Here is a 10659-nt window from a genome sequence, read left to right on the forward strand (position 1 = left end):
ATTAAGCCACACCCACTTTGTTTGTAAACAAGGTATATAAAAAAACAGTAGTGATGCATGCAAATGAACTTTTTGGCCAAAACCAAAATTCCAGACACACAGTAGTCTCAGAATTCGAAATCCAACCTTCTCAACAACAGAGAATTGGTGGTTAAACAAGGCAATAAATTCCATTATTTATTATCTAGTTATATTTTGTACCCTGGCACCATCCTTTATGATTTTTTTCATAATTTCAGCAACTGGAGCTACAGATAATGTTAGCATGCTAGCAGGGACTTGCTGCTTCTGCTGTTTTGATGTTCTTCATATCGATTCGGGTGTTCTTGGGTGTTGTGCCTCCTCTTGATAATTTGAGAAACAAGAAAGTGATAAATGAGAAATGTAACAGTGTTGCCTCTTTCTTAAACCAAAATCAAAAATCCTCATGATTACCTACCAACACTTTTCATCAAAGATGCCATAAATACACCCTGATACAAGCTTGCATATGGCAAGCACATGAAGGTTCAGGCCTTAAAGCAGAGAGGGCTATGAAACAGACCAGTCTTTCGAGAAATCAAGTGGTCTCTCTCACAACCACATGAATTGCCCAACGGTTGTTTGCGTCCATTACACCGAGATTACATAATGCTATTCCTGTGCTTTGACCATCTCTGTAAGGGCATCTGTGCGGAGAGACTGGAGGGCTGTGTTCTTGCTCTCCATTAGCAGGCTCAACTCCCCGTTAGGCGTGCTGTCTTTAGCACTGCTTTGACTGGGGCCTTTATACAGCGGATGGCTTAGAGACAAAGCCTATTGGGCCATCCCAACCAAACATGAGACTGAAGGAGGGACTGTTACAGCATCAGTTCTGTGAAACTAGCAAGGTTTCAGCAGGCAAGTATCCACTATTTTCCTTAGAAACTACACTAAAGCAAACACTGACTATATTTGGGTTAAGAGGAAAACTCTATAAATTTGATTTCTGGCCGAAGTGTTGAAATGACGCACAGAGGTGTAGGACACTTGCTCATGTACGAGTTTACAAAAGCCAAGTGGCTTCCCCCGCTGCTGAGATTGCTGTCGTCGCTAGCACATTCCCACTACACCCTCAGCCAGAAGGTCAGGAAGCCGCCTTGGCTCTGCATACAAACAAACTGCTGTGAACAAAGCTCACTCGACTCTGCCAGAGTCTTCCCAGAATACATGTGGAGGAGGTCGAGAGAGGAAGGAGATGCAATGCTTGTACAGGTGGTGACGTCAGGCCATAACAAACCCCTTTTGAGGCCACTGCCCTCTGGGGGAAGTCAGGAAACAAAACCTAATCGCTGGGGCAAAGCCAAGGGCATTCAGACTGAAGTAGGCCTAAGCGGCGAATGAGGATGTACCTTTTGTTGTTTACTTGGCTGGTAGGCCAACAGCTTGTGTGGCGGTCACCTGGGCTCCATCCAAGCAACGGCAAGGTAATCCCTGTACTGTAAGGAAGATTTGCATGAGTTTTCTGGAACATACTCCAGATCTTGAATAGGGATGTCGCATGATGTTCAAAAAGTGGAAATCCAATTTTGGTTAAAATGTTTGAAAAAATGGGTCAATTTGAAGAATGTGTTTATGCAGCATATACAGGAAAAGAAAATTAATTTACAAAGGAAGAGGAAACGTCCAAATCTCAACGGAATTAAATGGGAATTGTCTGCATTCTATGGACAAAATGAGCAAAATTTACCAGAAAATTTACCATCCCTCTGGGAACAACCAATTTTTTCCTTTAGTATGTGGGCAGCGGGCACCCCCCTGGCCTCGCCTCATTCCACTAGCTCCAGCAAAGGCGCTGGTCCCATCACCCCCCATGCTGTGAGCGCTGGCATGAATCATTATGGCTGCCGGCCTCAGGAGGCTTGGTTCCCTGGGGGCAGAGAGATTAACACACGACAGGGCTCGTTAACCCTGGACAAAGCCTGATGCTAATCCTGCACGATCGGCCTGACCGTCCTCCAGCCCATGGGGAGGGAGAGAGTGAGATAGAAAGAAAAAGAGGCCTAGTGTACATTTGGAAACAAATAAACTCCACAAACCATCCAACACCAGTCATCACGACAAGAGGGCCCACAACAAACACGTTTTTGATGAGGTCCAGCTTGGTGGAGAGGTCCAGAGAGAGCGGTCACAAAGGCAGCGTTGTGGCTGAGAGTGGGTGGGATGATTGCAGGGAGAAAGTGCATGGGTGACTTCATATTTAGGGACCCTCACCAGTGCATTAGTGGGACATGTGTGGGCTGACACCAGTTATCCCCCTCTGTCCCCTCAAATGGAGGAGAGCAGGGGGCATAGAGGAAATCTCTAGTGTCATTTGTAACCTGAAGAGAGACTATTACCATTATTCTCTACTTGCACTAAGACAAACCCTGCCGGAGAGGCCAAATTAGATAAGTGCTGAACAGGAGCAGCTGGTGGGGTTCGATCAATAGCACTGAACACACACACACCACAATGGCCGCAGATAACATCTGCACCAGACAGCCAATACGCCTGCCGGCTAACGGAGAGAAGCACACATACAATACAGGAAAGTACTCTACCTATAAGAGGATTAACCATCCTTCTGCTATGAGGTGACTGGCACAGTCGAGTTGGATCCCTCCCAGGTGCAACACACTCTGACTGGATACTGAGGGCAACAATGAACAGCTGAGTCAACTGCTGCATTATGGATATTGACACATAACCATTCAAGGTGTTATTGAATGATGGTTCAGGTATTTATTTCATTTTAATCACAGGAAGAAGGAAAACATGTACAATTACAATTCAGTGAAGTGCCAACTTTATGTTCTAACAAAACTGTAAAATGTTCATTTGCATATTTGAGAAAGTATGTTAGATTATACTTGCTACTGTTGGGTGTGTTGCCAAGGATGCAGAGATCTGTAATCTGTTAACACTAAACAGCCTAGGCTGACGTTAGCAAGTTCCAGACACAGAACAGATATATTTCTCAGACACTGTATGTTGCCACATTGTCTGCTGAAGAGTCCATCCGCATCCAGGGCTGTAGTTTTAGCTCACTAGCTCATCTGAGGCAATCTCTGTTATGTTACTCCTCAGACACTAAAACCTTCTGATTTCCCTCGGCTATATTTGAATAATAGAAACCGGTTTTGTAATTCCTCCATGTGATAATTAATTCCTCTGTTTATTTTTTTCTTTTCCAAAGTTAACCATAATTGGATCTATTAGAAGACAGGCCTACTAAAAAATAAAGTACACAGTGGTGTGCCGTGGTGTTTGAGAGCACTTTGAGTGGACAACAGCATAACTACCACAAAATGTATTATGTCCACAAGAGATAAGACAACTATTTCATCCATGTACTCAGAGCAAAAGTTTGTTGTCCAGTGCAGAAATCACACAGGGGTTTGCAAACAGAGAAAATCATGGTGGATGGGGACTGCCTTGGAGAGATATTGAGGTACACTGAGCTAATGCTACGCCCAGTCACAACATTTATTCTTACTTTAATTAGTAACCCTAGTTATAACCTAGTAATAACTTCATGACTTCTGAATCTAACTTTAAGTAGCCCAACATTACACACACACGCACACACACACACACACACACACACACACACACACACACATTTTCTAAGCCGCTTCTCCCTCAGGGTCGCAGGGGGATGTTGGAGACTATCCCAGCAGTCATTGGGCGGAAGGTCGGATACACCCTGGACAGGTCGCCAATCCATCACAGGGCACCAACATTATATAGTCCAGTCATTTGATCTAATTGTCCATATAATCATCAATGTATGGTTGTCAGCCCCTCAGTTTTTAACAAAACTGGGTTCTTATGTAGGGTATGTTTAATAGTTTTGGGCTGTTAACTTCATATACTTGCTTATTCCTGGCCTCACCTATCAGTACTGCATTCGATATGAGGAATATGTTAATACTTGGCATTAAAATACAACAATTACTTATACAGAAACTCTAATTTTTCTTCTTTAGAAATGTCTATGCTTTAAAATAAGCCACTATGCAGTTAACATCACATCACACAGTTTGGGTAAGTGCTATTTCAGGCTAGATTTGTTACAGGATTTAATCATGATTTTTTTCTTTCAATATCCAAACCAGCATTTTCTGCTAACATCAGCCTGATACAGATTGCAGTGCCATCTCTAAGAGCAGACCTAATTTGCATAATAGACTTGTTTACATTCACTATGCATTCAACAAATCAGTTGGTCCATGTGCTGCGGGGATCAAAAGTGCATCTTGCATGTGACTAAACTGGCCGTGCATACAGCATATTGATCAGTTGTGCCAACCATGAGCAGGCACCTTCACTGGAACATGATGGGTAATGAGTGTTACTTAACCAAAATCGATTATGACATCGCCGTGTGGTCATCCGAAAACATGACAAGGGCTGAATAACTTTGGGAAAATAACTCATTGCCATTTTTCTGACCATTGTTACAATTTAATGGCCTTTTCATTTTTTTCAAGCTTGAGGTTGAATGAATAAATGTGAATTGTGTCAGACTGCCAGTTCACAAACTCTACATTAGTAGGTTAAATTTCCCCACTGTGAAAAAGTTGGAAGACAACATTGAATAATGTGGAAAATAAAACTGCAATTCTAGCTATTTGAAAATTTCACGGAAAAACATCAGCCCTAAACTCAACAGTACCTAAACCTATAAAAGGCCAAAAGACAGAGAAGAGGATGACCCCCACTGAAGGAATCCAGAATATACAAACAGTGAAAATGACCGCAGCTGCAACACAATGCAGCATCAAAACCCCAGAGCCAACTGTCACGGGTGACAACTGTACTCACCCGTAGGGGCATTATCTGAACTGCAGCAATTGAGCGCAGCAGAGTGAGCATGAGATCGTGAGCATTATCTGGAAAAGCACATGTACGCGCTGCAGTAGGAAAACCACAGCAGTTCTGGCACGGCCATCTTGGGTAAACACTGACAGCCACAGAGTGGTCACCCTGAGAGTATCGGTGACCGTTGCGGTTTAGATAATCGTACAACTGCAGAGTCCGGTGCCAGCTTAGATGATTATAAATGGGGCCGGTTGTGACATTTGTGAGGTCATTCAGTTCCTCCAGTAATTATTCTGGGAATAAGGAAGATGGATGGCAAGACTGTCCAATCGCTGAGGGCCCTGGAGCCGGCTGAGTCATTCCCACATTCTCCAGGCTTCCATGGCAACTACTTGTCATGATATGACACATGGGTAATTGGAGGCCTTGTAGGCCTGAACCCAAAAGGCCTGCAGGCTTGGGTGTTAGGCAGACAAGACATCTTAAACTGGGCCACAAATCTTCTGAAGCGGTACTGGAAGATGGCACAAAAACATGCCCAAAATGCTTAAGGACATTTGGGTTGACCTTTAGTAATAGGTTACATACGCTGAATGAAAGAAAACAGGGTCAGCACCCCATGTTCTTGCTTATATCTACTAACAATGCACACTCGGATCATTCTGCATTAGATCCATATCTGAGGCACTGCCAGATATTTAGAGGCAATTATTGTTGCTGAGTTTCACAATGATGTCTGGATCCAGCACAACTTAATTTTGAGTGTAATCTGATGGTACAAGAACGGGGTAGATAATGCCTATTCCCAAGTACCCCTGTCCACAGCATTTCATATTTTGACCGCTAAAAGTGTGGAGCCTGTGGCCTAAGTGGCCACTTGCCTTGGAGACAGGTTTGTTTGAAAACATGCAAAACAATTTCGTTTAACACTGAACTAATCAGACAAATCAGATGTTGTCACAATTCATTAACAGTAACCGTTATAGCTAGCTTGGTGGTGTGGTGCCTGTGGTGGCCTTCCCCTGCTGAGCTGGGTCACCTGGCATCACAGATGCTGTTCCACTGGCTAAAGTTTGCTAATCACTCTATGATAAAACTCTTAAAAAGTAAAAAAAAGTACTCTAAATACTGTAAAAAAAAAAGTACACTAAATACTCTAAAAAAGCTAAATAAGCTGCCATTACACTGCAAGACTGTCACTGCTGTAGCTTGACAGAACCTAATGGCAAAACCTTGGATAAACGGGATGACATCTTTATATCTGTCTGCTCCCGGACAAAAATAAGAAATGACGGTCCGAGCAACAAAACGATTTCATATCAAATGTGGATTACGATTTTTGCAGTTAGAATGCGCACAGACAAAATGATATACCCTTGAGTCATGATACAAGGGCCACTGAGCCCGTATTTGTAACAAAATCCATACTTTTAAATAAGCTATACAGAATATCGAGCGACAGCATTCTCCAGAGGTCCAGCGCTCTCAGAGCAGACAGCCATCTTAAGTCTTTCGTTTGTGGAGAAGCTGGCAGGTAAATATCAACTCTGATATTAAAATCAATAGACCATCCTACAATAAGACTCATAAAGCAGCAGACAGGAGACAAATCAATGTAATACCACATAGGTTAAACAGTTGCGCCTACAGTGAGTCATTCCACCATGTTCAAATAGACAGAGCAGGTTAACACAAGCCAAACTGCTTTTGTTACCCGGCTTGAACCTCAGGATTCACGATTTCAATCTGTAAGGCATCCGGCATTATTGAAGATGTTATTAGGACACATATTCCACTCCTTTCACTATTAATAATATGATTGATATGACCAGAGCATCCAACAAATACATTTTACATTTCTACTAAGGATGCACAATGATATCATAATCATATCTCTATCTGCAGAAAACTGCTTGAAAAATATTGGTGTCAGACTGTTTAGACTTAATAACTAATGATGTACAGTCTTATGCAAAGCTTTGGGCACCCTGGTCAAATTATGTTTTTATGACACTCCTGAACATTTCAATGCACAATTAATGAAGCAATATCCCTTGTACACAATTATTTGCTGAATTCAACATATTGGAAAATTAAAATATAAAATGTGGCCTGAGCAAAAGTTAATGTACACTTTAAATACTGTTTTAACATGGTAAACTCAGCAAATAAATTACATTTTTCCCTTCAAATCTGCAGAAAAAATTCCAAATTTTATTTCCTGAAGATGAAGTATTAACTTATTTTCACTTTGAAATATCAGTGGCGGGGTGGGGGGTGGGTTTGAGGGTCAAGCTTTTGTATAAGACTGCATTTAAAGCACATCAAGATTACAGAATATTTGGGTGATGCTGGGCTAATAGGTTATAAGATTTCTGTAGCTTCATTTTACTGCATTTGTACCTTATAAATAGAATATTTATACAGGGTGCTACTCTGTGTAGGTGTAGACCTAATTTTTGTATGTTTTACAAATTCTTTATTGGATAAATAAGGCATTGGCATGCATCATTGTGTGTACACTGGACCCAGAGAACCACAGCTTTTAGAATCAATGAATTAATCAGAAGCGATGTATTGTTACGCCCCTTTGAACCACGATTACAAAAGAGATAAGCAGGACACTCGAAGGTCAAGGCTCCAATCTGAACTTTACAATGTGCTCAACAGGCTCTCCAGAGGCAGGATGGCATTACCTGGCATCCTGGACTCTATCCAAACACTACAAGCCGGCCTCTACAAAGCCAGTCACATTAATCGCCCTAGGACCCAATTTATCTGGGGAGGCATCAATACCTTGTGGCAGATCATTGCAAAAATATCGACCTGCCTTCGCCAGATGTAATCACCCCGCTGGAGGATTGCTCTGCAGTGCTCCACACGAAGAGGAGACAGTTTTACAACACAAATATTCACTGCCTCCCGGTTTCCATTGTGGGGATGGAGACACCAGACTGCCTGTCTGCTGGTATATCCCACTGACAATGCTGTCTGGATGCCCATATTCGCCTAATGTTAGATTCTGACAAAAGATATGGGTAAAAATAAACTGCCACATTAGGATACTGTCTGACGCAATGAATAAAACTGTTCTGACAAACTAGCAGAAATGACATAAATGATTAAACAAGGTGTAAAATAGGAGACTTGACACAGTTCTCTAAACTGGGTGGTAATGATGGCTGAATGAACCCAGTCCCCTTTAGAAGAATGAATGGAGTCGCCCTACCAACTGCAGAACAATAGACCCCAAAGGATGGAGATGGAGGCAGGGGCGGCGGAGAAAAGTTTCAGCAGCCTGGGCGCTTTGAAAAAATCGTCCCAGCCAAAAAAGAAAAGCGCCCAACAACACGCCACTGACCCACCCATGAATGACGTTATTCGGCTTTTACCGGCGGATTGTGAGGGTGACTGAGACCGAGCTGAGGGCCATCAGTCTCGGATACAATGACGGTTTCGCCACCGCCCAGTTAGCCGAGCCTCCACCTCCATCCAGATCCTGGACATCAGTGGTCCCCGATAGTAGAGAGCACTATTAGCCTATTTTCCCTGCTGCTCTGCTCTAACACACCATCCGCCAAAGCATTTCATAGGAAAGAATGCTCGAGGCTGAATTCAGCGTCCTTTTCGCCACTTTTCGTGTTAGAATTTTCCCGTTCCACCTTAAATGGTGCAGCCTCGGGCGTCAGAATGGAACTGCTGCATCATTTAAGGTGGAACGGGAAAATTCTATCAAGAAGGTGGCGAATAGGAAGCTGAATTCGTCTTTGTCCAGTGCTCAGAACAGAAGGAGGACTGAGAGGAACGGAGGGCTGAAGTCTGCAAACTCAGAAACAGACTGAAGGATAGCGAGTAACACCAGGACCCCCGTTCCAAGCCCAGCTGAACCTAAACCTCTCATAAAGGAAAAGAATGCAAGCAACAAGTTCAACAGCACAAATCTGATAACACGAGAAATGTGAAGCCATAAAATTGCCATCAAACCTCTGAACCATCTCCGTGGACTGATAACTAGATTTATATCCATGTAGATACACAGATACGTCGACATATTAGCCTCATATTTCACTGCTCCTTTATTCCAACACGCTGAAGAACAAAACGGCGGCAGGCAAGACAAACGCATTTGCATATTAATAGATTTAGCCGGCAGAGCTAGCAGAGTGAATCAGTCCAGTGCATTCAAATCAGACAAAAACGCCCTCTCAGGCGCTCATTCAGACTGGCTTAATATTTCACTGGAATTTAACATAATATAACATAAAAGGCATTAAACGAACCCACGTTGTAACAGAAATATGATATAATAGATAAAAAATGAGTAAAATAAGAAATGACCTAAAGCCGTACCGAAACTACAGCGCTTTTCCTCTTCCAGCTACGCCCAGTGAAGTTGCACTTATCCGGGCTTTCTTTCCTCCTCAGCCGGGACAGCACGGATTACAAAAGAGCCGATAAATAAAATACTAGAGGTGTAGTTATAGTTGAACAGAAAGAGCGCCTGGAGCTGCGTCAATATCAGGACCGCCGTGTTGCAGGCGGAAAATGAAATAAAACAGAAGGGAGAGAGAGACAGAGAGAGACAGGGAGAGAAAGAGATGCACGTCTCCTGTGAAGAATAGGAGGAACGCTTCTGCTAGTTGACACGCACACGCACACGCTCCCTAAAGCCGGGGCGGCGGGCCGAACCATAGCGGGCAAAGCGCGGGGGGGTTAAACTCAAACGCGCGAATGAAAAGCCAAGCGGCTTCGGGTTTCTCCAGCCCGCCGAACCAATCAGGGCTAAGACTGAGATTTATGCAAATTAGGGATGATGTCATTTTTACCCCGTTTAGAAAGTTCCAAATCCTTCCAACCCCTTTTGCCCCCCTCCTCCCCGTCCCAGCCCTCCCCTCCTCGTGATGTACGCTCCCGCCGTTTCTTTTGTGCACGGCGTGCTCTGAGAAGGACAATGAAGATTTTATATTTTCTAAATTTTTCTTTTCGCACTGATGCAGCTGTTAATATTTACACAAAAACCTGATAAAAAAACCCCACAAAGCGTATTATGTCCATATAAGGCAGAATTATTTTTGTGGGTTGATCGTCCTCGGTGTGGTGCTGCTGCAGCTACCTGCATGGTGCAGCAGTGAAGACCACAGTGAAAATTGACAGGGGGTCAAGGTGGATGCTGAGGACAAGCTCTCTCCAGCTAGGCTTACGCTCAAGGCTGTTATATGCAAGCCGTTGTCTTTTGGCTTGCACTCTGTGCTGCACTTTTGAGACAGAACTCAGGCTGAGTTTTTGGCATCTCCCTCTCTCTTACTTGCCTCCCTGCTTCCCTCCCTCCCTCCCTCCCCTGTCTGCCTGTCTGTCTGCAGGAGCCAGGCCTTTGTGCAGGCTTAGAGTTGTCCTCCACTGTCTCATACACAAAGGCTCCCATGTAAGCGTTGCTATTGTAGCACAAAGGCTGAGAAAGGCGCATGCTCTCATAGGCATGTCGGGCATGCTCACCTCCTGTTGAACGCCCTTCATAGCCCTAGCACCATGTCGGCATCTGTAACACACTGTTGCACTGGGCATGGATCTGGATTTGCTCTCACTTCATTACAGTGCACTTAAAATCTAGTGCACATCCTCTCCACCTTTAGAAAAATCTGGGAGACACATGATGGTTGTCAAAGAGTGCATAGCTGAGATGCTAAAGAGCTGTCAGATATCATTTTTTTTAGAACTAAAGCCAAAATAGATGATTGTTTTGTTTAGTTATAGTCATTAACACTAAAAAAGAAAGAAGTATTCACTTTCCCTGGTATCATTTTCACCACTGCTTTGCTGTACTGACTGGTGACTCAC

At 43.5% G+C, this 10659-nt stretch overlaps 1 protein-coding gene across 2 annotated transcripts in view; it reads right to left on the reverse strand.

Annotated features, from left to right (window-relative positions):
• The window catches only part of wu:fb95e10 (microtubule-associated protein futsch), a 38359-nt gene extending 28890 nt beyond the window's left edge, over nt 1-9469 (reverse strand). For both annotated transcript variants that reach the window (XM_017720696.2, XM_017720694.2), the window contains exon 1: nt 9175-9469. The gene's annotated coding sequence lies outside the window, so the exon portion shown is untranslated. The remainder of the gene's footprint in view (nt 1-9174) is intronic.
• Between the last annotated feature and the right edge of the window lie 1190 nt (nt 9470-10659).

Source organism: Pygocentrus nattereri, chromosome 1 (genome assembly GCF_015220715.1).
Source record: "Pygocentrus nattereri isolate fPygNat1 chromosome 1, fPygNat1.pri, whole genome shotgun sequence".
Classification (NCBI taxonomy): Eukaryota; Metazoa; Chordata; class Actinopteri; order Characiformes; family Serrasalmidae; genus Pygocentrus; species Pygocentrus nattereri.